The sequence below is a fragment of the Ambystoma mexicanum genome, chromosome 6p, assembly GCF_040938575.1.
Source record: "Ambystoma mexicanum isolate Mex_15411 chromosome 6p, UKY_AmexF1_1, whole genome shotgun sequence".
Lineage (NCBI taxonomy): Eukaryota > Metazoa > Chordata > Amphibia > Caudata > Ambystomatidae > Ambystoma > Ambystoma mexicanum.
This window is the reverse complement of record NC_090935.1, coordinates 809,251,355-809,278,813: the sequence shown is the minus strand read 5'-3', so window position 1 is coordinate 809,278,813 and position 27,459 is coordinate 809,251,355.

The window sequence follows — 27,459 nt, the reverse complement described above, 5'->3', positions numbered from 1 at the left end:
ACAGATTAGCGGAACTGCAATGGGGCAGTATTTGCCCCGAGCCTAGCCATTATCTTTATGGCAGAGTTTGAAAGGAGCTTCGTGTTGGATTCAGACAACCCATTCCTCAGTAACATTAGCAACTGGAAGAGATACATCGACAATGTGATCTTTATCTGGAAAGGTGACTTGGACTCCCTACTCAACTTCCAAAACTGGCTGAATTCATGCCATCCGTCAATATCTTTTTCACTTGAATCAGATCCCTCAAACATCAATTTACTTGATCTAGGGGTCACAGAGAAAGAGAACCTCTTGGTGTGTTCACTTTTCAAGAAAAGCACAGATAGGAACTCGATACTCCATTAAACAAGCTCACACACACGCAATCTGAGGGACAACCTACCATACGGTCAATTCCTCCATATAAAGAGGAACTGCACGGAAAAGAATGATTTCCGCCACCATGGATATGAACTGAAGGGACGATTAATGGATCGACGGTACCCCAAAAAACTGATCCAGAACAACTACAAGAGGGCTTTGAACACTCCCAGCGAGGTTCTACTACATCCTAAGAAGAAAAAATGACATGTCACTACATTCTGCCAAGACACTAGGCAATTAAAACAGATCATTAAAAAGTTCTGGGCTTTAGTGCAACTAAACATGGAAAACAAACCATACCCACGCATGGCTCTCAAGTGTTCCAAGAACCTTAAAGAACATCTCACCACTGCCAGATTTACAAACACCACTTCACGTAATACTCTATCGAATCTACACAATTTGACTGGACACCACCCTTGAGGTAATTGTTCCGTATGCAGATTCACCATGAAACTAAAAAACTTTGACATTCTGGGCAAACAATGGACCATCCGCCACTTCTCAAATTGCAAAAGTCAGAATGTGATATACATCATTAAATGCCCGTGTGGCCTGAAATATGTGGGCCAGACCAGCAGACCAGTACATAAAAGAATAGTGGAGCATCGCTCAGGGATTAGATGTAGAAATCACACAGCTCCACTAGTTGGACATTTTGTGCAATATCAACATAAGAATGATGACATGAAATGGTGGGTGGTGGACATGGTACAGGGCAACACCAACATTGGAAACACACTCAATCATAAGGAAGCTTGGTGGGTTTTTTAACTGGACACCGTTAAAAATGGACTCAATGAGGTTAATGTTACGAACGTTAGGTTCTAAATTCTGATATGCTTTACTATCAGTACCTCCTGAACCATGCTTGGGTCTGAGCACACACACAGATTTAGCCCTGTGGCAGCAGCGTCCTACCCTTGGACCAACACCCTGGGCTGCCAATACTAGATGCAGACATGTACATCTGTTGGTCCAATATTGTCTGTTTATTCATGCATTTATTAGGATTTTTGTTTATTTATGCATCTATCAAAAAATTCTTTTGTACTACATGAGAAGGAAACATTAGAACTTCCAGGGTCATCTCCTTATATCCTCTTTGCCCCCATCTACGTGATCTAGGGTCCAGAACACAGGAGGGTGCTGGATGCTGTGAGCATCCACTTTGCATCACTGCCCCTTCATACATTCCCTTCTTTCATCTTAGGATTTTTTCCGGCCTGGACACAGTACTCTTACTCACCTAGGGGCTGTTGTCCATGGGCCACGGGACCGTGATGCGCTGGAACGCATACGCAAAACACACCACTGCGGTGGCTGTTTCTTCACACATGCGTGCTCAGCAGCCCACCATGGGTCCCTTACAACATCCTTCTTGGCCGCATGCGTACAACTGCTGGAGACAGCGGCCTGGCGTTGCACACGCGCATTGATCCACTTACATTGGAATGTGCACTGCGCACGCGCTTTCAAATAGCAGCCCAGTCTCCCCAGCAACCCGACACAGCTCGGGACGCAGACCGGCTCGCCTGGACACGTCTTGTCTCCAGCCAATGCACCACTCGCCGTACACATCCAAGATTGGTAAGTGTTCCTTATTGCCCAGAGGCCCTGGGCAGCCATGATCTGACGCCAGCACGTTTAGCCCTGGTGCAGCTGTTCACCGTCCTCATAGATTACAAGTGCACTCCTGAAACGCTAAGTGCACATTTATTTATGTGTTATTACACACTTCTTGAGTATTTATATTTATATTTTCCTCTACATAATGGGGCACTTCCACCTAGCCTCGCAAACATTGTGTCCTTTTCTTTTCTTTGCATTACAAATAATACAGTGCATTCCCTGTGGCTGGACAGTCCCTGCACTAGGGCATCTCCCCAGACATTGGGTGTTGAGCTGCTTTCCAAAGTTGCAGCACTCCTAGGCTATCGGCCTCCCCTGCAGTTTTATGACTGACATACTTGCTTCTCTTCACAGAGGCTCCTGCACAATATTGGCGCCCCATCTGGAAGGATTTCATTTTCCCGGGGACTCCACTGCCCCACAGAGAATGATCGCCCCATGCGCGACTAATCGTTGGAAGTAAGTGATGGGCCACACACCTTACTCTCACTCCACCCTGCTTCATTGTTCAAACTATCTGGGGACTCTGTAGTTTTTTGCTCCCCCTAGGTACTTAGACATTGCGTTTTCCTCTTCATGTCTCCTCTGCGGGTCATTTTCAGCTTGACAAACTGTGTCAATTTTTTGGATTTCTTTATTGGGACCCTGTGAATCTTCCACAAGCTCCTCACAGTGCATTTGCATTATACTCGACCCCCACACAAGGGGCTTACTCTCTTCAGTGACAACAGTAGCACCCCCTTCTCAAGGTGGGTGCGACCAGCTCTGGCATTCATTTGCCACTAATTGTATTTTAATAATTTTAATGTTTGTGTATATGAACCCCTCATTCATCCTCCGCCCGTTTTTTTCTTTTGAGTTACCAATCCATTTCTGGAGGCCAGGTGCAGACTTGTTCTTTCTCACCCCATCCCTTCCATGTTTTCACCATGCGCTCTCTCTTCCCTTGTAGAGCGACATCCGTAGGTCCAGATGAAGGTAGCCTTCATTGCCCGCCGAAACGTCTTTGGACACGTAATTGCACTGCGGCCCACTTCTAAATCAACAGGAATACATCTACTGACGTTGACATAGGACTGGTGTCTACGCACCCACAGCACTCATTAACTGACCCCTGAGTCCACCAGGAAACTATCTCTCCTTCTTTGGAACTGGTTAAAGACTAGAAATAGCTTATTTTTCAGGCTATAAGACTAAGAAATTGTTTTATAAACCAGGTCTCAAGTGGCTAGACTCCTGTGGGTGGCCAATTTACTTGTCTTCTTATACCACACATGACCATGGCAGAATACGTCTGTTCCATTTAGCAGGTTTACAGAACAAATGTTGTAGTTCTAGTTGTGTGGTCATTCTGTATATTTTGTATATTTTGCACATTTATATATGTATATTTGGAATGAATTCTGTTCACACATATTTTTTCTCTTTTCATGATGTACGTGGCATTATTTGTGATACTTAGTTTTTCTCATTTAATGCATGTATGAATTTGTATGTATGTACACCATTGGTTGGTAAAAATCTGCAATTTAATATGTACACCATCTATTGGTGGCCACCTGAAATTGTAATTAGTTTACCACTTCCTTTGAAAAAAATATTTGCTTTGTCAAAAATGTTCTAAATTAAAATGGCTTATAAGTCATAACACTAGTCTACCAGAGTTATTGCTCGCCTGCTCCAGATCAGTGCCACTGCCTCTAAATGGGTCAGCCAGAGATATAGACTCATTGATATATCCAGAGCATTGTTTGGGTTCAACATTTACTGTAACTCCTTATGAGCCCCACCTATAGTAAAATAATCACACGGAAATTAGTAGTGTGCAAAACAACCCGTGTGATTGGTCATCTCTTACCTTTGTTGAAGAAGCCATCTCTGGATGACTCTGTTCGGTCTAATTTCCTCCCAATTGCTTTGCTGCCTTTCCTCATGAAATTATCGGAAGCCTTGGTAGCCCCTCTTCTTTCTTCATTTTTGGAAACTTCATTTAGTCTTGACCCTCTTCAGTCTGGGTCTCGGCCGGGGCGTGGAACTGAGAGCATCTTGGCAGCCGTTAGGAATGACCTTGCACGGCTGGTTGACTGGGGTGGAGTGGGTGCCCTGAGAGTGGGTGCCCTGATTTTATTAGATCTTTCAACGGCTTTTGATACCATCAACCACTCCAGCCTGTTCTCCCATCTGGCTTTGCAGGCCTTTCTGATCTGGTCCTGGCCTGACTGATAGGGGCCAATCACTGTCTTTTCCACCTTTCATATCTACTGCTCGCCTGATTTCCTGTGTTGTCCCTCAAGGCTTTGCCTTGTCCCCAATGTTATTTAATATCTATGTTCAGCTGTTTGTTCGTCTTGTCTGCTCCTTCAGCTTGAGGTGCTATTCATATGCTGATGACACCCAGATTTTGGTCAGATTGGATGTTGATCATGCTGAGGTGCCGTCCCATTTGTTTGAGTGCCTGGTGGCCGTGAGGGGCTAGACGAATCCCCACCAGCTCAAGCTTAATGGGATAAGATGGAGGTTCTGGTGGTGAGTTCTCCTTCTGATCCAGTCTTGTGGACTTCTTCTTTTTGTCTTCCTGCACTGGGTGGTTTTCCTATCCCAATAATGGTCCTTAAGGAAAGTCTACCTTTCTTCTTCTTTGTCGAGTCGATGGCTCCTCAGGTGAGTGCTGTTTGCAAAACAGGTTATTTATTACTTAAAGTTCTTCGTAAGGTGTTGCCTTTCTTACTGACTCACCTCCATCCCGGCCATTGGTGACCAGTTGCCTGCACTACTGTGATACGCTGTTTCTGGCCCAGCCACTTGGCCTTATACATCGGCTGCATCTCTTGCAGAATGTGGCTGCTCAGATGGCCAAGTCTACTCCCTATGGCTCTCATATAAGCCCTGTACTTCACTCCCTTCATGGGCTCCCGTTGGTCAAAAGTTTTAATTTTAGCTCCCTTTGTTTGGTCTACCAGGCGTACTATCAAAAGGGAGCTATCTTCCTGCAAGACAAATTAGTACCTTACATTCCAGGCCTGTCTCTTCACTCTGAGAATGTCGTTTGGTTGTGATCTCCAAATTCCACCTGTGTGGGATGGGGGGATAGGCGTTCTCTGTTGTTGCCGGTAGATTATGGAATTATCTACTGGTGGCTCTCCGGTGTACTGAGAACCATCTGTTATTTCGATGTTGAAAACGGTTGTTGGGATGAGTGGCGCAATAATGCATGAGTACGTTGCATGACACATGTTAAGATGCTGCATATTAAAATGAGGGGAATAGGGTGTAAAGTATCCAGAAAGCGCCACGACTTATCATCTTACTTCATTTTTGAGAGATGATTACACACGTAATTTGATAAACATTAATATTTGATAGCTGGCATTTTAAATAATTAACATAAGTGCATTAACTAAAATTCATAACACAATGGCCAATTATTTAAAAACCAGGACACTCCTAAATAATTATTGTATGGACATGCGGGTGGCAACAAAGATAGCAAAGGAATACAACCTGTGACTCACCTACAAAAACAGGTAGGTATCAGAGCTGCACATGTGAGCTACGAACTAATATGTGCTTATCACCAGGTGCGGCATTTCATTGACTTGGGCAGGACACTTCAGACAATACTTGCAATAGGCGTGGTACCATTCTGCACAACATTCCAAATGATGCTAGTTGCTTCTTATCTTTGCTTGTTCAGTCAAGCCCTCCTTGGAATGATTTTAATTCCACACCTACATATTGAATTGATGATCTGCTATAATGCCCTGATGCAATATCTTACACCTATAACAATTCTTACTGTGTCCCTGATCATGTCAATTCCTTCTGCTCTGGCTTATGCTCTTCTCTCTCTCACGGCCACACTTCTCAATGGATCATTCCTAAGTCTTGTCCAGAGGGCCAGGTTCTTACATTAACGAAGAAAGGAACCATGCACTGCTTAGTCAAAAATACACTGGACAAGGTTTGTCGCTGTTATTCTACACAGGCAGATCTTTTCACAGCCTGGGTAGTGGCATTTCCCCATGCATGATGCACCTTCATGCCAACTCATTTTTCCTGTACTAGGATGCCTGTGAACAGGGTCCTCTGGTGGTCCTGGCGGGAGGAGGAAAGTGCCATCCCAGACCGAGGCATGTCTGTAGTAGGTCTGTCTGTCATGACATCAGAGCTTCAGATCTCATTCTTGTGTGCTAGGAGTTAGGCCCCCATGTTGCAGCACCAGAAATATGTGCTGGACAGCACAAGGTCACGAAATTAACTTCTCTGTAAGAGGTAATCCTTAGTCCGCCCTTGCTTTCCTTGAGCAATGGGTCTTCCTATCTTAACTAATTGCATATAAGCAGAGACGCCATGTCCTGCATCACGTTCTCTTGTTCTTCTGGACTAACCTAATTTATTCAGATGAGTTCTTTGGGAAATTTCATCTCCTTATGTCTTGTATGCAACACGGAAATCTTGTCTCACAATCATTTCAATAGATAGACACAGCTGCTGGCCATTGGGCACCTCCATCCACCAGTATCGCCACTAAGGGGACTACGAGTGCCATTAAAGAGTGGAATGTTCTCTCATTAACCGATCAACATATGATTGCTTATTCCGGCTTTTTTGGTCCTCTCCCACAGCGCATCCAACACTAGATGTATGTGTCTCCACCAGTCTTATATGCATCCCCTTTTACTGCTGTGAGATCCCTGGACACAATGGCTTTTTTGCTTATTTTTCAGACGTTGAATGCAAACATTTCTATTAAAAAAACAAAATATGTCTTGCATCGTTGTGATATGTGTTCCCTCCATCCAAGGACAGCACTTCACAATGGGCAGGGCTAGTGCAAGTGGCATCACAAAAAGTGGTGGCATGTGACCTACGAAGAATGACATCACATCATCTTTGACTCAGATTTGACCTCATAAAAAGTGATGATGCTGATTTAAATAGCATAACTATGCTTAACATTCCTGACATATCAAAGTGCGGCCATCAAATGTCAAGCAAACCCTGAAGTTACTCAAAAGGTCATCTGAATCCAGCTAATGTATGAAGCCACTTGTATAGCTTTCATATCTACAGTGCAGTTGCACATGTCCAGATGCTGCACTGATAGCAAATGGGGCCTCAAATGATCCAGTATTGCCGTCCAGTTGAAGTGAATACTTAAATGCATAGCATTGCCACCTCATGTTAGTCACAGGTCAAAGCCTTCCTCGCCCCATCAATGCCATTATCCTCACTGTACAATGCTCAGTTGTTTGTACACAAGAATTGTGTTTTATAAAACCCCACGCATAAATGCATACATACAGTTAGGTCGTGCTGGCTGTGAGGATTAAGGGCGCATTAGCTTGGGGCCCAGGGCTTGATGACAGTATAGCAACCTTTTCTGCTTGCTTCCTGTTTTAAAGAGGCGACACTTACTAATACTGTTGGCTAGAGGGGTACCTGTGCCATAATTATACTGTCACAAGCAGAGTAGTGCAGTGGTCCACCATCCATGTGCACTACAGGGCTTACTACCATGTTAACACAAGGCCTTGGGCTTGCAGGCTTTACAAGAAGCAATGTGTAAGGAAAAGCAGCTGTATGCTGAGCAATGAGGCAATCCACGGTCTACCTGTCCCCCTCTTCCAGTGGCCCAAGTGTACGAAAAGAAGTAGTGGAACTATGTCCCCTGCTGGCTTGCACCCACTTCCCACAAACCCCATCATCACGTCCCCTCCCACACACAATACACACCACCAAACACTTGTACTTGCTGTTTAAGGGAACTTTCAGTACAGTGCACTGAAAGGGCAAGTTTCAACTTCTTCCTACACTTGTATTTTAAAACGAAACCATTCCGTATATTAGTATAGGAGCTGTAAAAGGTAATTTAAAAAAGTAGAGGAGCACCTCTCCCGACCGCTCCCGCTCACTTCGACCACTGCCCTCTTCTATCTATCATTACTTTCTAAGTTCAGCCTTTGCAGTATTGTTGCCCTCCTTCCCAGCTTTCCTAACTCCTCCTGCTCTGCAGCATTGCTCACTTTTCCTCCCATCTGCCCTTCACTCCTTCATTTCCTCCTCCTCCCCATATCCATCATTCCAACTTTGTGTCTTTCTTTTCACCTTTTCCCTCCTTATTCACACTCTGGTCACTATTCCCTTTGTTTTACTTTTTCTTCTGTCTTAATCTCTTCACTTCTCTTTCTTACCAAATCTCCCCTCTGCCTCCCTCAACCTCTTTTTCTGAATCAAATCTATTTTTGACACCATCTGCAAAATCAGATTTTCCTTATGGGTTCTATGCCTTTCCTGTTTGATATGATATGATAGGTTATTTATAACGTGCTTAATACCCAGAGGTTTCTAAACGCGGACCAGCGATCGAACCTGTGTTGCTCAGTGTCGTCTTGTTTCCAAGGTGAGCACGTTGCCGCTGAGCTATCCTCCCGAGTTTGTTGCTAAAAAGCTTACCTTCATTGTTCGGGACCCCAACCTCCACACTAGATCATAAATGCTGCACTACTGGAACTCGCAGGCAGCTGAGGTGTAAAGTGAAACAGGAGGAGCAGGGGGTGGCCTGGCACACCTGAGGAATGCTCTCTGACTGGCCACTTCAGGTCAACTACAACAGTGGACACACTAAGGGATGGAAAATCTAAGGTATTTTTTTTATTTAAATAGTATACTTTGTTAGTTTTTCTTTCACTAAATACATAGGGTGACAGGATAATTGCAAATCAGAAGGACACCACATTTCCAGAGTGAGCTTACATTTAGCAAAACACTGCCCACTGAGATGCGAGTCATGATTTTCTATTAATTGATTAGTAGCATGAGCACACTTGATAGCAACTGTTTGTAAAAGGAAAGCACTAAGCATGTAGTGTGGCAGAGACATGGATTCACATGGTACCCATATTGATGACTAAAAACTCATAAGCATTCCCATTTACATCAATCTGCCTCCTTGGGCTGGGTAGTTTCATGTGTTCTGTTATATGCGTGAGCTCACAAGTTCCATTAAGCAGGGGGAGACCCGAGCAAGCACATTTAGCCCATTGCTTTTCATATAAAAGATTAACCTCAACCTGAGGCAATGTGCCCGGGCTCCATGTCCTCCGAAGAGGAGAAAGCTCGCAGTCCAGGTCAGGTGCACTATCCATATTAACTTCAGTACACCAATGGGATTCTGCACTGCCTTAGAGTAGATAAGCGCACAAACAGCCCAATGGCATCGAGGCGCTGTTACAAGTAGACGGCTTAGTAACATGGAGTGTAGTATGTACATAGAGTGTTACATGTAAAACCATTAATTACAAGTCGGTATTGACATATGGTGCTTTACATTGTGTATTATGTAGGTTAGCTAAACTGCTGGTAGGTTCAGGCAAATAATAGTATTGTGATAGATTTTCAGGGTAGTGCCGAGCTGTGCCTTTCAGAAGATGCCAATCTTAGAAATTAACGAATGCCTTAAGGGTAGGATGAAGGCCTGGAAGAAATGGTCAGATGTCCAATGTCCATATTTGTGGTTTTCATTTACAATATTATGTATGGACCCTGTTTTCTTTTGATTTACCCCTCCATCCCCCTCCCCACCCCCAAAGATAGACACCTCATAGAATATACACCTAAAGGCATTTATCTAAGGGGGGCTTCCCCATAGAGTTTTGAGTAATTTGAAAAGATACCTCATTTCAAAAATATTGATCTGTCTTTACTCCCTTTATCTTAAATGGATATATGGTATACTGAAAGTGAAGGTAAAGAAATACAATGATTGCAATACAGAATAGGTTTTTATACTTATAAAAAGTCAATTTGCAGAGTCATAAACCCTATATCAACAACAAGGAGATTGGGCCTCATTACGACCCTGGCGGAATTCGGAAAACGATGGCGGAAATGCAATACCGCCATCGAATAGCGCTCGGTGCGACTATGACCCGTCACCGCAAAGTAAGAAGCCATTAGCGACACCGTAGTGAACGCCAACGCTAACTGCACCAAGCACGCGCGCGCGCGCCATGCCAAACCGTAAATACCACCATGGCGCAAGGGTACGCTAATTCCGACCCTAGCGGACATGTACCTAACGCCATCAGGCATGGCGGAATGTACCATGCCGCCATGGTGAGAAGTACGGCATCGCGAATCAACCGTAAACGGCCCCACTGAGTGCCTGTACACCGCTCCCTGCCCACAAAGTACAACTCCCCGTAGGTGCAATGAAGTCACAATGCAACCAGTGAAATGTACAAGTCACCCATGCATGCCAACGAACAAAAGAAACACAAGAGAGGCCAATGTGAGCTGCAGGGCACAGATGGCACGAATACAGAAGCCAATCCAATGGACATGACCACAGTCCCCCCCCCCGAAACGCACGCAAACACAGGCACCTGTGACCAGCAATATTCCGAAAATCACATCATTCCACCAGTCCACCTGGCTGACCGGCATCTGTTACACAAAACCCAATCCCCCGCCCCTGAGCATGACAACATTCAAACAGTCATATTGGCAGCCCCCATCCCTGACCTCACTGGGCTTCGTAGGCAAACGGGCCCAGTACAGTACCACGCAACTAAACTCCGAAGCTGGAACCCAATGCAGATCTCCTCCCAATACATCGCTCCCCAAATAGGAATATGCCACATCACTTGCAAAGAAGAACGCTACACGGGCCAAATCAGAATAGAAATTTAATGCACAACAAAATCACCAAGCCCATACAGCCATTAGGCCATGAACTCCAAAACACATTTCACCATTGTGGGCTGCATCCGCAAGAAATGACCAGCCACTACTTGTGTGACGCCCTGTTCCATCATGGTACACAGAGCCACATTCACGTACGAAAAGGCAACATGGAAGCGCACAGAACCGCAGGGCCGTCCCAATGGGGAGGCACTAGTCCAGCTGAAAAGCCGAAATGTTGCTCCGAGCCACTAGTACTGCGTAAGGGCATGTGGCCCATTGGCGATCGTCCCATAAGATCGTAATGCTGCTCCACTGATTAACACGAAGCAGCAGGTGTCGGGAGTAAAAGCCATCTGCAGGAGTGGCATACAGATGGCAGTGGCAAAAGGGGAGGAGATACCTGTCAACCAAAAGAAAAGAAAAAGAACAGAATGGCAATCAGAACCACATCCTAACAACTCACTTCAATGATCACACTAAATCCACAGCCATATGCATGCTAGCCCACTCCAAAGGATCATCACCACCCCAAAACCACTTGCGACTCATAACCATCTATATCGAGGTGTAAACACCATCACAAACGAGTGTACCTGTGCATGCGTCTGTCAAAACAGAATCCATCAGATGGGATTGGTAACGTGCATGGACACAAGTGTCTGAGGGCGCGTCGAGACAGGGAGGGCTCAACAAGGCCAGATAGACGATGGTCCCACTATGGCAGCCCTGCATCACATAGCGCAGGGGAGGCGGATAGATTCCAAGAAGCCCTGTACATGGCAAACTCTGTATCAAATCACCTGCCCATGCATCCATTCATCATTCCCTCATCCCGGGATTAAAACGCCTGAATATTTACTCACATAACATTAGAAATATCCATTGAGTCTGTGCGTTATGCAGCCTGCAAAATCCACAGTGCCCCAGCCCGTAATTCCAGTGTAGTGAAGTAACATGTATTTGGGAACGTCCGGCCTCATCGCCCACGTCGCTATTGCGCATCCCAAACCATTCATATCAATCATTGCATCCTCGCCATGGCCCCTGTCTCAAGGACATTGAACAATAGAACGTTATATTTGCAGTCAGACCTGTGGGCATTTCCTCGCCGCTAGCTGAAAACCGAAAGCGCCGCCCTTCGAATTCCTCATTTGCAACATCACGTCGAAGAGGCATCTGTGGCCGTTTGAAATCACTAATTAATCCATCTAGTGCGGCTGTGTGTGAAAATGGCAACTGCCTTCACCCACAAATGGGACGCCCCGCCCGTCGTTGCAACTCGGTACAGTGATGCATGAGGGCCCACCGTTACTCGAGTACTACGTTCCACTGACCCTTCACAAGTCTGTTCGCGACTGCACAGATAGTATGTGAAACAATGGGACCACAGCAGAATGAACATATCAACCAATGTTACACGGCCATCGGGTACAAATACATGATTGCAATAGCAAGATGCCATTCCTCGAATTGCAGCGTTGTGTGCGGGACGTGCTCGGCCAAAGGGGAGAGCAGTTTGCACAGGTGGAATGAATCACCACAGGTGGAGGCCATACAGCCTGAAAACACATAAATTGCACACCCAGTCTCCTCCCACAACCACAACCACACCCACTCCGAAATGCTACCGGCAGGACTCGCGATGTTGGCCCTGGGGGACGTGATAGCACTGCAAGTACTCCAACTCCAAGAAGAAGACGAACACCAACTACAACCGGCCGCACGGAGGAGACGCAGGAGGAGGAGGAGGGCAAGGCAGGGCCAGCAAGGGCCGCCAGCACAGCCACTACCACCACGCAGGCAGCCCGCAATCCCACGCCTCCGAGCACATCCGTTCAACCTCACTGATGAGCAGATCCACACCCTCTACCGTCTGGACCGGGACACCATAGCCGACATTGTGGACATGACACAGGCTGACCTTGTCAGCATGATAGATAGCCCAACCGCCATCCCACCCCTACTGAAGGTGGTGTCTGTACTACACTTCCTGGCCACAGGCACCTACCAGCACACAGTCGGACAGTTGCATGGCATTTCTCAGCCACTGTTCTCACGGACACTATTGCAAGTGCTCGATGCCCTCCTGCAGCACGCAGACGACTACATCTCTCTACCACGCTCGGAGCAGGAAATTACAAACACAAAAGTGGGATTCCATGCACTTGCCGGCATACCGGGTTGCATTGGTGCCATCGACTGCACCCATGTGGAATTGGTCGTCCCACATGCCATGGAGGCCCAGTACCGCAACCGTAAACAATTTCATTCCCTGAATGTACAAATGGTGTGTGACTCCAACAGGATCATTACACATTGTTGTGCTAGATTCCCTGGATCAACCCATGATTCTATGGTCTTGAGGAACTCTACTATACCACGCTACATGGAGCGACACGCAGGGAACAGATCCTGGCTACTCGGTGAGTCTCATTTCATGCATGATGATGTGGGGTATGTGATGCGGCAATGACCTGGCAGGAAGGGGGGGGGGTGTGCGTACGTAGCAATGGCATTCCACATCATACGTTTCTCGTCCACATACAGGTGATGCTGGGTATCCACTGAAGAGATGGCTCCTCACACCAGTCCGGAACCCACGGGACCAGCATGAGGAGGACTACAACCATGCCCACTCACGTACCCGTGTAGTCATAGAACAGGCATTCGGCCTACTGAAGACTCGTTTCCGCTGCCTCAGCAGGTCTGGCGGGGCACTCCTGTACCGCCATGAGAAGGTTGCAAAGATGGTGATGGCATGTGTCATGCTCCACAACATGTGCGTACGTAGAAATGTGCCCATGCCCCCTGACGCAGAACTGCAAGCACCTGATGATGGTCATGATGAGGGTGGGGATGTGGCAGCACCTCAAGGTGTCTGCGAGGCACCGGAGGGCCGTGACATTCGTCAGCATCTCATTGATGCATGCTTCTAGCACTCACGCCTGGTGGCTGATACATGGACACGGGACTCGTGGCACTGTGTGTGTCTGGGACATGCACAATATGGACTGTACGCCTATGATGGCCTAGTACACAAAGATCAATGTCCACACATCTCATTGGTTGATCGTGCACTGTTTATGGCATATGTGATATCATGTTGAACACCCTATCGACCCGCCACCCAAGTGAGCCCAACACACCCCCTCCACCCTCCTACCTCCCCCCCGAACACCAGTGTCCAAAGATGCTCATTGTCAGTGGGCTGTCGCTATTGCAAGCCCCCTCTGCGGGTATCAGGGGCACCCCTGCCTGTGGAGCGCAGGTTCCTCCCAGATCTACCTTGGGGGCTGCCCTGGACGGAACTTGCAACGGATGATGTCTCTGCCTGCTCACGTCCATGCATGTCCCTAAGGGTTTGCGAGAGCTCAGTGAGCACACGGCGCACTGCGGCAAGTTCGGCACATACGTCTTTGGACGTCGCATGCAGTTCCCCCCTCAGGCTCTCGGTGCTTCTCTCCATTTGGACTCTCAGGCTCTCGGTGCTACTCTCCATTTGTGCCCTTAGTGTCTCTGTACCTCTCTCCATTTCTGCCCTAAGTGTCTCAGTTGATGTTTCTATGTCTGCCTTAGTGCCCCCACATTCATCGGCATGGTCCTTGAGGAGCGTGGCCAGTTGCTGCTGTTGCACGATTAACTGGTCGAGGGACTGTTGCCTCTGCTGGGCCATGGCCATTTGCGGGGGTGTCACAGAGGGGCTGTTGACCTCATGTTGCCTTGCCACAGGGCTTGTGGGGGATGGCCAGTCGTCGTCTTGTGGGTGCACCTGCGTGGTATCCTCATGTTGTACGGGATGGGACAGACAGGGGGATTGGGACAGGTCATGGATGGATCTGACTTCGACATCCCCGTCTTCTGTGTCGGAGCATGCTGCCATAAATGGGGTGTCACCTATGGTGCTGCTGCCACCAGAGGCAGTGCCTTCTGTGGCATCCGTTGGGGGGACCTGTGGTGGTGGTGGTGTGGGCATGCTGGTTGCCGGGGTGCCTGTTGATGTTCCCTCCTCTGTGCTGCCACCTGATTTGTGCTGCTGCCGTGTCTTGATGCGTGCAGCTGAGGTGGAGGGTCTTTGGCCGTTGGTCTTGGCCCTCTTTGCAGGTGTGCTGGTAGGGGTGTCCTGATGCTCGTCGTTTGGATCGGACCCTGTGGTGGAGTAAAGGAGGGCGAGGGTTATTAATGGGTCTGTGGGAATTGGAATGGCATTGTTTCACATGCATTGGGGTGGTACCTGAGGGTGATTTGGGTCGGGGCCTTGGAGGTGCTTTCATTTGTGTGTGGAGTGAGGGTGCAGTTGTTTGGCAGCCTGCAGTTAGGGTGTGCCTGCTGCACGTGTAGTGCGTGTTTTAGGGGTTTTTAATTAATTATGTATTTATTGTGGGTTTTAACGTGCGCTATCAGGCCGATGTGTGTGGACGTTCTCCTGGACATGTGTTTCTGTTGCACTATGTGGACACATGGTCCTTCACATGATTGGACTTTGTGGATTTGGCATTGTTTTATCTGGCCCACCTACCTGAATCTTCGGATGTCTGCACTCCTTTCTCCATCCCTCCGACTCCCTCTATGCTCTCCATTCCGATGGTGGAGGCACAGATTTCTTCCCAGGGGGTCAACTTGATGGGTGATTCAGGACCTCCCCCGGTGGCTGTGGCAATGTTGCGGTTGGCAGAGAGTATGCTGCGGACGCGTATCCGCAGGTCGTCCCATCACTTTCTGCATTGCTGTGGGTTGCGGTCCCCACCGCACTTACCCGCTGTGCCACCAGAGCCCATATGGCCTTCTTGTTTGCAAGTGCCGTCCTGGTCATTTGCGTGGAGAAGACGACGGCTGCATTCTCCTGGAGGGTCTCTGTTAGCACGGTGAGTTCCTCACGGGAGAAGTGGACATGCCGCTTGCGGTCGCACGCTTTCTTCGCTACTTTTCCCATTTTTCTTGGTTCCGCTAGGGTGGATGACGGGTTGGGGTGTGTCTCAGGGTAGTGTTTTTGGTGGTTGTGTGGTTTTAGTGGTTTTATAGGTGTACGGCGGGATGTTTCCCGTTCCGGGCACATGTTTTTACTTCCGTTTCCGTATATTTCCGGTCACCGTACTTTCCGGTAGGCGCACACTGCGGTGTCCGCTGTGATGGGTGGCGGTATTGCACCTAGGGCGCCGTACGGCGGCGGTGTGGGCCGTTTTGGGGTCATTTCCGCCATCGCGGACTTTGCACTTCCGCCATGGCGTGGTGCTCGTGCCCGATGGGTCGGAATGGGCCGCACTTTGCTCCTTCGTGCAATGGCGGAAACGCTATTTACGCTGTGGCGGTCCGGTCAGTCACTTTCCGCCAGGGTCGTAATGAGGGCCATTGTCACACTCGCGAACTGACCGTCATTGCTTCAAAGATAATTTGTCTTATCTTAATAAAATTGCTCATATCCCCTTTATTCCATTCGAATGTTTGGAATTTCCCTGTTATACCGCAAACATTGCATTAATACGTGCCTTCTTGCAAGTACAGTTTAATGGTGACCTTTTGAAAATTGATCGCAAGACAATGTACTTGAGGTGTCTGCACACAGGCCCTTCAGCTGATGTTAGACTCGAGACTCCAGCTTCATCAACTTGCACCTGCACCTTTTTCATGGACTTTAGTCACTTGTTTTATCTTTAACTTAATTTCTTGTAGTAAAAATGTGCTTATATGGAATACAATTGTAAACTCCCCGGCAGAACCAGTTACAATAAGATAGTGACAAGCACTTGTTGCTGATAAATTTCATTTTCGTAGGAGAATATCTACAAAAGATGTACCAGACATGTTTAATCAGGACAGATGGTGTTTTGCATTCAATCTCACTGACCGCATTTCATCTGTAAAAGAAATGTGTCCTATTTTTCATATATTGTTCATTATTTGACCTGGTCGTTTTCCTATGGAATTGCACCATTATAAGACAGTTCTTTGAATCAGGCCCTCACTTTTTCAAAGTTGTTACACTAATGTGCAATGAAGTTCGTTAGTCAGACGTGGTAACTTTATGGTTGTGTGCCAAGAGTTTCATATGAACTTTGAGTCCTCCTTCCCCTTTCTTTGCTAGTTTGCCACGCAGCTCCCAAGGACCGGCAACCCTTCACTGCATAACACTTGCATGTTTGAGTAATGAAACTACATTTCTTTTCAAAACAGTATCTGAAGATCCCCATAACGTGCACATTGTGTGTTAATTCATCGGCAGTGATGCCAGTTTTTGTTTTGGTTGTGTGTTGGACTGGACTGGACATCTGCTCGTAGAGCATAAACTGTATGCAGTATGTTTAAATGGCATGACCAGTTGACAGGAGCGGCCTTATATAAGCACTCACCTTACAAGCCATGACTTTCAGGCACACAGTTACATTAAGAGTCCTCTCCTTCTGGACACTGGCCTGCAGGGCCAGTCCAAGAAAAGTGGCTCAGCCTCGGCACTGCAAGTGCTGCTGCAGAACCCACATGTCACTGAAATGCAGGACAAACTTAGAAAGTTATGAACACTCTGCTCAGTAGCAGGAACCCGGGAGAATTAGATACAAGTTTAGGCTTCTTCGGCATGGTTGCCAAGCAACCATATCTCTGGTAGACCCTGCTAAATGCTTTGCTTCGCACTTGCACCAGCTGTATCCCAGTGACTTTTGCTGCGTTCGGAAGCTTTTCCTGTCTGCAGATACGGCACACAGGAAAGTATTGGAATTATAGAAAATGTATAGCTGGAGTAAAAGGGAATGGCAAAAGAGTACATATTTTTTTCTGTGGAGAAAATTATAGTACTTGATTTTATGGGGGTGCAGGGGTCGCAGATGATATGCCACAGGTAGCGAGCCAATGCACATGGGTCGCAGCTGTGACCCCTGAAAGCCCCTATATGACTCCTAGCCTCCATCCAGATGCTGGTGATTTCCAGGCTAAATATTGTCAGAACTATTCTTCTGCCCTCACTTTAAAAGCATTTTACCCTTGGCATCCTGCTCAGTGCCAGACAGCAGCAAATGAGGACATGCCACTTGCATGTTTGGGAGCCTTCTCTGACTCCACCCACCCTCTCTTCTAGACTGAATTCGAAAAAAAACAAGGTACTATTTTAAGTCCTTGAAACAAGGACATATCTTTCAGAAACCTGACAAATCACTGGATGATCAATGGTTAATGTATTTGGGATCTTCTCACTCTTTAGATTCTCAGATTTGATTGGCTGTGGGTATTCCATGACGACTTTTCAGTAGTGGTCATATCACTCCAGCGTTCTGTCTCTGATGCTATTAAGTTCTTAAAACTACAACCATATTTCGGAGCTTTGAAATTCGCATTCTTACTCCATCTTTTCCCGTTCCTCAGTATTGAGGTGGGTTTAAGTTAATTATCCTGTTTGCTAGTTTGATTCAGAGCTCTTTATAGTACATTGTCTGAACTGTGCCTTATATCTGGATTTTACATTTTGTAGTTAGGAGATGCAGCAGGTAAATGGTTAAATGCAAAGAAATCAATATTTGGCCAATCCTTCTGCCCACAAGATATCCTCTAGTAACAAGTTGTCACACCGTTCAGAAGAGCACATTTAGATTATAAGCGAAATGGATTGACAAGTGTAGGCTCAAATGTTAAAAATTACATAAGTTTGCGTGTGTATTCTGTGTAATGCCACAGTTAAGGCATTTGCTACACAATAAGTCCCCAGACCCCGGTTTTTTAATAGTGACATGTTGTGTTGCTATCGCTCTCCATAAAGCCCTCTAGGGCCTGAATTGTTTGGGCATGTACACAACAAAGCTTTAACGATGACATAAATAGACAAACGCATTTACGTGCAATGTGAGCAATTGCATAGAAACCCTTCAGACGCATAACAACGACATAGTGGTGTTTAGAGAAATATATTTCAATTGTCCAATTGATTCAATTTTGTCAGCTAAATATTTCAGCTTGCCTCAGGCCAGAGGATAGAGAAAATAGAAAATAGAACCTGAAATCAAAACATGACAGGCATTCGTTTAAAAAAAGGTGCACAGGCAATCCGAAACAACATCTGCCTTTATTTAAATACAAAACAAAATCATTGCTCAATAAATTGCAATATGGGGTGGTGGCGAGCCCGGCTTTTTATGTCTGACAGACCTTCAGGCCATCCTAGACGGCAGTTTAATATTCAAAGCCCTCCATTTATCCTATTTAAGTGTTATCTCTACCAGCAGAATTGATTCACCTATGACAGCGTCAATAAAATATAAGACAATCACGGAGGGAGCAGGAATACAAATGCGGGCTCTGCGAAAACTAGCACTTAGTCAAAGCATATGCGTGCTTTCTTTGTTTACTCCGAAAAACAGAAGGAATTCGGGTTCTGATGTTAACGGGATTGATACCAGATTTGCATTTTGCAGAAATACACTTTTCGGGATCGCTTAAAAACGCAGCCATTTTGCAAGCCGCCTCGTTTAGGCTGGATCAAGTTTCTATGTCCATTTATTTTTGGAAGTCCCTGAACATTTCATAAACTGTATCTTGTAGAGTTGTATTTATACCTTTTTAAAAGAATAAAACAGCACATGGGTACTGTTGCCCGGGATCGGGCTTGAAATAAAGGACGCGCAGCCGGAGAGGAACAGCGTCAACCTTTCTTTATTTTATCAAACAGTAACTGGCACGCACCGCGCCTTCTCCCAACTTCCCCAAAACCTCCATCACCAGTCCTGCCCCTTAGTGGGCGGGGCTACCTCTTAAAGGTGCTGTGACCGGCAACACCACTCCCGGACAAATGTCCAACTGTCGGGTCAACATTCTTCGACTAGTCGTGTTGGTCTCTTAATCACCCGCTGTGGTCTCTCGTGTCGGGCTTCTGCTTCCCCTTCACTTGGGGCGTCTTTGCTTGGTTCTGACCTGCCGCCAGCTTCCCCAGATGGGACCCACGCATCATCTTGCTCTTCTTGTGGGATCGGGCTGCAAGCTCTCGGTGGAGACTCACTTTCCTCTTTCTTGAGGTAGTGTTTGAATTGTTGGCAGTTCCTTGTGATTGCCTTGTCGTGGTCCTGGGCAGTTATCATTGTCCCTTTTAACGCTGAGACTCTCCCTGGGCTTGGGACAAACCGTGGGTCGGTTTTCCTGATCATGGGCTGTTGCACCAGAACTTCATCCCCAATCTGGAAGTCCTTTGGCGTTGCCTTGCGCCTTGTGTCAGTGTCCTGCTTCGCCTTTTCTTTCGCTTCGGCATCACGTTGTGTTACTTCAGCGTCTGTGTCCACTGTGGTTGATGGATTTCGTAGGATGCGGGTATGCACTTCATACCGGACCATGAGTTCTGCTGGAGTCTTGTTTGTAGCTTCATGAGGCGTATTTCCGTAGTCTCTGAGGAGCCGGCATAGTGCTTGGTGTGAGTTGATTGCCTCGATGCAGGCTCTCTGGATTGTCTTCTTTATTGTCGCCATGAATCGTTCTGCCATTCCGTTTTCCTGTGGGTGTCGTGGTGTGATTTTTGTGTGCTTGAAACCTAGATGTCTTGCCAGCGCTGCGAAATTCATATCCGCAGAAGGGTGGACCATTGTCAGATTTGATGACTCTGGGAATGCCCCATTCGCTGAGCACTTCATCTAGTACTGCGGCTACTTGGGGAAAAGCCGTGGTTGCTACTTTCTTGACGATGGGGAAACGTGACTATTCATCACTCAGGAGGAGGAGGTAGTCACCTGATTCCATAGGTCGTAGAAGTCCACAGCCACTCTTTCCCAGGGGTGGTCTGGTATTTGCGTGTGTTGTAGGGGAGCGGGAGGTTGAGCTGGTGATGTGCACTGGCAGGCATGACAGTTCTTTATCCATTCGTCTACCGTCACGTCCAGGAATGGGAACCAGATGTGGAATTGCAGTTGTATTTTGTGTGTTGTCTGCCCCCCGGTGTCCTTCATGTGCAGTGCGGGCTACATCTGCTCTCAGGGCAGCTGGGATGACGATGCAGCAGCCTCTGAGTAGTATGTTGTGGTCCTTGACGGTCAGTTTTTGTGTACTCTGGCTAGTCTTTCGATCTCTTCTTTGCATACCCCCGGGTGAGCTAGCATTGCTCGTTAGTGATCTTTCCACTTATTGGCCGACGTGAGGCTGATGGTGAGTGAGGTTGTGGGATCCCCTGCATAGGCCACTGCGACCATCTCCATCGATAGTGCGTGTGATAGTGAGTTTGCTATGATGTAATTTACGTAAGCAACGTCGCCTTTCCGGGTCAGTGGGGCCCCTACCGGGTGTCGTGATAGGTAGTCGGCAGGCTTTAGGTCACCTCCTGGTCGGTGTATGACGTCATAAACATATTCTTGAAGGTGAATGCCCCAGCATTCGATCCTCGGGGGCATCTTGGTGTGCGGATTGCCAAATAGAGAGATTAGTGCCTTGTGGTCCGTGATCAAGGTGAACTTTTTCCCTATTAGGAAGTTGTGAAAGTGTTCACAGGCCCAGACTGCGGCCAGGCTTTCTTTTTCGGCTTGCGAGTAGGCCGCTTCTGGGTTTGACAATGCTCTGCTTGCGTATGCAACAACGTGCCTGGGGTTGACGTCCTCGCCACTCGTCTGTGCTAGAATGGCTCCCAGGCTGACTGGGCTGGCGTCCACTATCACTTCCGTGTGCCAGGCTTGGTTGAAGTAGGCTAGATGGTGAGCTTCTATGAGAACTTGTTTGATGGCATTGAATGTGTGTTGGCACGAAGGGGACCAGTCAAATGCCACTTCTTTCTGTAGAAGTCTCCGAAGTGGTTCTGTGAGCGAGGCATAATGTGGTATGTACCTGGCGCAGTAGCCCGCCATTCCAAGGAAAGAACGGACGTTTGCCGCCTGTCGCGGTTCTTTCAGCTTTGAGATAGTGTCTACCTTCTCCGGGTCAGGCATCATCTTTTTACTCGAGAAGATGTGGCTGAAAAATGTGAGCTTTGACTTGCTGAACCAGCATTTTTCAATGTTCAGTGTGAGGCCAGCAGTTTGTATCACTTCACATGTGGCTAGGAGGGCGGCGTCATGAGCTGTCTTTGACAATCCGAAGACGAGAATATAGTCGCTGTAATTTAGGGCTCCCCGGATAGGTCTGATGATCTGTCGCACTGCCTCCTGAAAAATGTCTGCGGCGGATGGGATGCCAAAGTTTAGTCTCTGGTATCTGAACAACCCGTCATGTGTTGCAAAGGTTGCTATTCCTCTGGAGTCGGGGTCTGAACAACCCGTCATGTGTTGCAAAGGTTTCTATTCTTTTGGAGTCGGGGTGTAACTCCAGTTGGCGGTATCCTTGGACTAGATCGAGTTTCGAGAACATTCGGGCATTGTTTAGTTGTACTATCATGTCCTTGATGCAAGGGCCTGGGTGTCTTTCGCGTCGGATGGCGGTGTTGGCCATTCTCATGTTGACACATAGGCGTAGTCTGCCCCCGTCCTTGGGTACGATGACTAGAGGAGAGACCTAAGGTGTTGGTCCTGTTGTGGGCTCGATAATGCCGTCAGATAGTAGTTGTTCAAGTTCTTTGGAGACTGCCTCCTGTAGATGGAATCCAACCCTCCTAGGGTGTTGTGGTAAGGGTCTCACTGTAGAATCTATGTGTAATTTGATTGGGGACCTTTGAGTTTTCCCAGGCCCGTACACAGTTTGGGGAATCGTACAATTTCTGCTTTGGTGATTCGGGTTTGGGTTTGTCCATGGGATATCGTCCCAATCTGTTAGTTTGAATCCTGTCAGACCGTGGTTGAGGTGATGGTGTCTCCTTCTCTTACGCGGATCTCTATCAATCCTAGGTATGAGGCGGTGTAGTAGCTGAGGAGGCACCTCCCTTTGGTGAGGGATCGTATCACGTGGATGGTTTTGTCTACTTGTTGTCCATTTAAGAGGAGGCGGCGTGTAAAGTGTCCAATGAACTGTAAGGGTGTGGCTGCCCCCCACTGGAAAATTCTGGATCGTGATGGTTCAAGTGCCGGTGGGTTTGTAATTTTCGAGAATTCTTGTTCGCCCATGATGTACACAGTGCCTCCTGAGTCCACCATGAAGTGAAATAGGGTGTTTCCCATCTTGATTGGTATTTTCGGGGGATCTCTGGCTTCTTCGCTGTCGAGGACGAGGTTGACATACTCGTCTTGGTTGTGCTGATCGTAGTACACTGTGGTTGCAGTTGGTGTGGGGTTGTGGTAGTATGTGTTATGCTCACCTGGACCCCACAGGGGTGTCGATCGGACACGGACAGCTGCGGTCTCCTTCAACGTGATGCGTAGTGCAGAGATAACTGTCTGGACTGGCTCTCCTAGTCTTGTCTGCTGGACCCGAAGAAGTATTTTACTGCAAGTGGAGACAGGGATTAACGACCTGTGGGTTTTAGTGATGGCCTCCCAACTGTTCTCGCTCTCCCCCACTAATCACCTCCGATATCCCCTTAGTAACCTCAACTTATGTTCGTAAAAGATGAGCTCTCCATCCTGCGTGTCTTGCAGGGACGGGTGGATACCTGTGACGCTCACCTGATTGCCAAGGAGGCGCCGACCTGTTCTGGACTGCTATGACCTCTTCTAAGGTGATGCGCAGGACTCGAAAGACGGACTGGGCCGGACCCCCAAACCTCGCCTGTTTGGCCCGTAGAAGAGTCCTTCTGTAGATGGAAAAGGGGATTAACTGTCTGCTGGATAATGTGTCGGATTCCCCCCCTTCCCCCTCTCACACGCCTCAAACCCCCTCCGCGATTCCCCGTAGAGTCTCACCTTAGAGTCTGAAAGGACGAGCTCTCCATCCTGCTTCCGATGCAGGGGCCCGTTGATTTCCAGTTACTTCACTGGATCTCGGGTTTGGTGAGTATTCAACTCCGCTTGACTTTTCCGATATGAGGCAGTAAGTATTCAGTTGCAAAAGTTCAAGCCTTAATTGTCCGTTGTCCTTTTCTCTATTTCAGATGCAGAATGAAGAATCCACGTTGAGGAATGGATTCGCCGAAGGTAAACTCTGGTGAGTCTTTTTGATGGATGGTTCCCTTAGTGATCTTGCTTTCACCCACTAATGCTGTGTCTTTTTCCCCTTAGGGGCCGGGGTACGGAAGTGCCAAAGAAGCGGCGCTGACCCGAGGTGAGGAAAGATTGTCCCAACAATAATCAGGTAAGTCTTAAGGTGGAAGAATCAGGCCTTCCTCAATCTGTTCCTTCGCTCACCTTTGTTTTGTCTCTTTTTCTCCTTAGGCGCTGAAAGGCGACGGATGGTGCCAATGGTCGCTGAAGAGCCCGAGGGCGCCTCATGAAGGTGAGTGGAACGCGGCGCTGCAGCGAGCGATGCGATGCGCTTCTAAAAATAATGTCTTTTCTCAGGATCGTCAGAGTGATGGTTCCGGACTCCGGATGGAGGTAGGTAAAGTTCAATTATTCACCTTTCTCTCCTTTCCTTCCTTTTCCGGTGTTCCAGGTTGCAGGCGGGCGTGGCTGGAGCCAGGATGCAGGAGCAGACACAGTGAGCGTCCAGCTGCTAGATGCAGAACAACGCGAAGCGTGAGCTGCTGTCTGGGTGTGGTTTAAATAGCTCCCAAAGTAGTTCCAGGTAAGTATTCTTCCTCAGCCACGCCCGAGTGGTAAAATAGTCTCATAGGTAAAATAGTCCCTTTCAGACCTCAAAGAGGTCTGGATCCGGCAGCATGGTCTGCATCAGGTAAGTCCATCCAAGCACTCCCATAATGAGCCTGGCGCCTGTGGTGCCAGGACTGATGCCTTCTATGAGCCTGGCGCCAAAGGCGCCAGCACAATGTCCAAAGAGCCCCTATAAGGGGTTGCTGGGTCCCTCCCTGGGGACATGATGTCTGATTTCGGGGACGCTGGTCCTGAACTGGCTTCCCGGGAGTAGGCATCATGACAGCACTCTCCCCCAAGGCCCCTCCCAAGATTGTTCCCTCCGGGGGTTTTGGTTTGTTTGGGAAGATCCGGTGGAATTTCTTAATTAATCGAGGTGCATGTACATGGTCACTGGGTTCCCACGACCTCTCCTGAGGCCCGTATCCCTTCCAATCGATTAGATAGAAAAGTTTTGACCTTAACATCTTTGAATCTAAAATGTTCTTCACCTCGAATTCAGGTTCTCCATCTATTTGAATGGGTTCTGTAGGCTTGATTAGTCTGGTTCCAGGTTGCACTGGTTTCAAAAGTGACACATGAAAAACAGGGTGAATTTGCATGTTAGCTGGTAAATCAAGTTTAACGGCCGCTGGATTGATTATGGCCGTAATGGAGTAAGGCCCCAGATATTTTGGATTAAAAGTTCGAGGTCCCTTGAGTGATAAGTGCCTGGTAGCCAGCCATACTTGGTCCCCAATCTGGTACTGAGGTGCTTCACTCCGATGCAGGTCAGCATTCTTCTTGTATTTTCTCTTGGCTTGTTGTAAATGTGTAGTTGCTTCTTTGAAGGCTTGGGTAATTGTAGAATGCAGATGTCCACTGCGGGCATTCTGAGGCCTTGAGGCGAGTCGAGGTCTGAGGTTCGAGGGTGATGCCCATATAAAGTATAAAAAGGACTTTGCCCAGTTCCAGAGTGTACCGAATTATTATATGCATATTTGGCTATCCAAAGAATGTCTTTCCAGTTACTTTCAGATTGCTGCAACATACACCGTAAATATTGCTCAAGGGTCTGATTCGTCCTCTCTGTTTGACCATCGGTCTGAGGTTGGTGACTAGTCGATAATCTTACATCGATTTGTGCCAATTGACAACATCTACACCAAAAGTGGGAAATTAATTGGCTTCCCCGGTCTGAGATTAGTACAGAGGGAATCCATGTAAACAAACAATATTTTCAAGGAATTCTTTGGCTAGAACTGAAGCTGAAGGTAAACCTTTCAATGGAATGAAGTGGGCCATTTGGTAAAATAAATCCACAATAACAAGAATAGTGTTATATCCTGAACAAGGATGTAAGTCCGTAATAAAATCCAATGACAGGGTGTGCCAAGGTGCTGGCGGAATGTCTAAAGGTTGAAGGAGACCGGCTGGTCTTTTCTTTTGGCCTTTATTTTGGGCGCAAACACCACAGGACATCACAAATGATTTAACATCTTTTCGCCAAGAAGGCTACCAGAATTGTCGTTTCACCTTTTCTTCCGTCTTGGCAATACCGGGGTGCCCCTCTATTAGTGTATCATGACAACGAGAAATAACGAGGTCTTGTAATTCCTTGTGTGGCAGAAATAAGCGCCCTTGTAAATAAAGTAAATCATTATTTATAGTAAAGTCAGATCCCTTTTGTACCCAATCCTGTAAGTCTGTAGGGTCCAGGAGTTGTTTAACTCTAGCTTGAATGTCTTCAAGCGTTTGTAAAGAAGTCATGCCCAAAATTCTCTGTTCAGGAATTATCGGTACAGGTTCTGAGTTAGTATCAGTTTCTCCCATTCCTATTCGGGATAGAGCGTCCGCTTTGCCATTCTTACAGCCAGGACGGTAGGTGATTACAAAATAGAATTCCGCAAAAAACAAAGCCCAACGGAGCTGTCGAGATGATTGAGCCTTGGCGGTCTTTAAATACTGTAAGTTCCGGTGATCAGTGATCACAGTGATGGTATGTCTAGCGCCAAGTAGATAATGCCGCCAGGCTTTAAAGGCAGATTTAATGGCTAACAGTTCTTTGTCAGTGATTGCATAGTTAACCTCGGGTGCCGAGAATTTTCTGGACCAAAATGCAACGGGATGCAGTTGGTTAGTTTCATGATCTCTTTGAGACAGGACAGCTCCCATGGCTAGGCTGGATGCGTCAGTTTTGACGACATAAGTGAGATCTGGGCGTGGGTGCTTCAAAACTGGTGCGGAGGTAAATTTAGCTTTTAGTTCCTGAAAGGCCTGCTCGGCTTCTTCAGACCATTCGAAACGTTTATTTTTCCTTAAGAGCGCAGTGATGGGTTGAACCACATCGAGAAAATTCCGGGATAAACCTGCGATAAAAATTGGCAAAGCCAAGCATGCTTTGAACACCTTTCACGGAGCTAGGCGATGGCCATTTGAGGATAGCATCCACTTTTCCTGAGTCCATGCGGACTCCTTTAGGTGTCAGGATGAAACCAAGAAACTCGACTTCTGTGGCATGGAAAACACATTTTTCAAGTTTAGCAAATAGTTTGTGTTGGCGCAATTTCTCGAGAACTGCCCTGACATGTTTTCTATGATCAGATTCCGAAGAGGAGTACACAAGAATGTCATCGATATATACGACAACACAAACGTCGATGAGTTCCCGAAAGACATCGTTCATGAAGTATTGGAAGGCTGCCGGTGCATTGCACAGTCAGAAAGGCATCACCTGGTACTCGAATAGCCCATATTTGGTGCGGAAGGCAGTTTTCCATTCATCGCCTTCCCTTATTCGCACCAGATGGTAGGCCCCCCGGAGATCTAACTTGGTGTATATGCAGGCATCCTTCACCTGGTCAAGGAGTTCAGGGATCAGAGGCAAAGGGTATCAGTTTTTAACAGTTATCTGGTTCAATGCGCGGTAGTCAATACAAGTTCTGAGGTCGCCTTCTTTTTTAGGCACGAAGAATAAAGCCGAGGATGCAGGAGACTTAGACGGGCGAATAAAACCATTGGCTAGGTACTGATCTAGATATTGTCGTAAATGAAGATTCTCGGGTTCGGTAAGGGCATAGATCCTGCTGCAAGGGGGTTGTGCACCGGGCAATAGATCAATCTGGCAATCGTACGACCTGTGAGGCGGTAGAGTGTTGGCCTGTTCCTTTTGGAAGACGTCTTGAAATTCTTGGTATTCTGGCTGTATTTGCAAAATGACAGGGGTTATTGT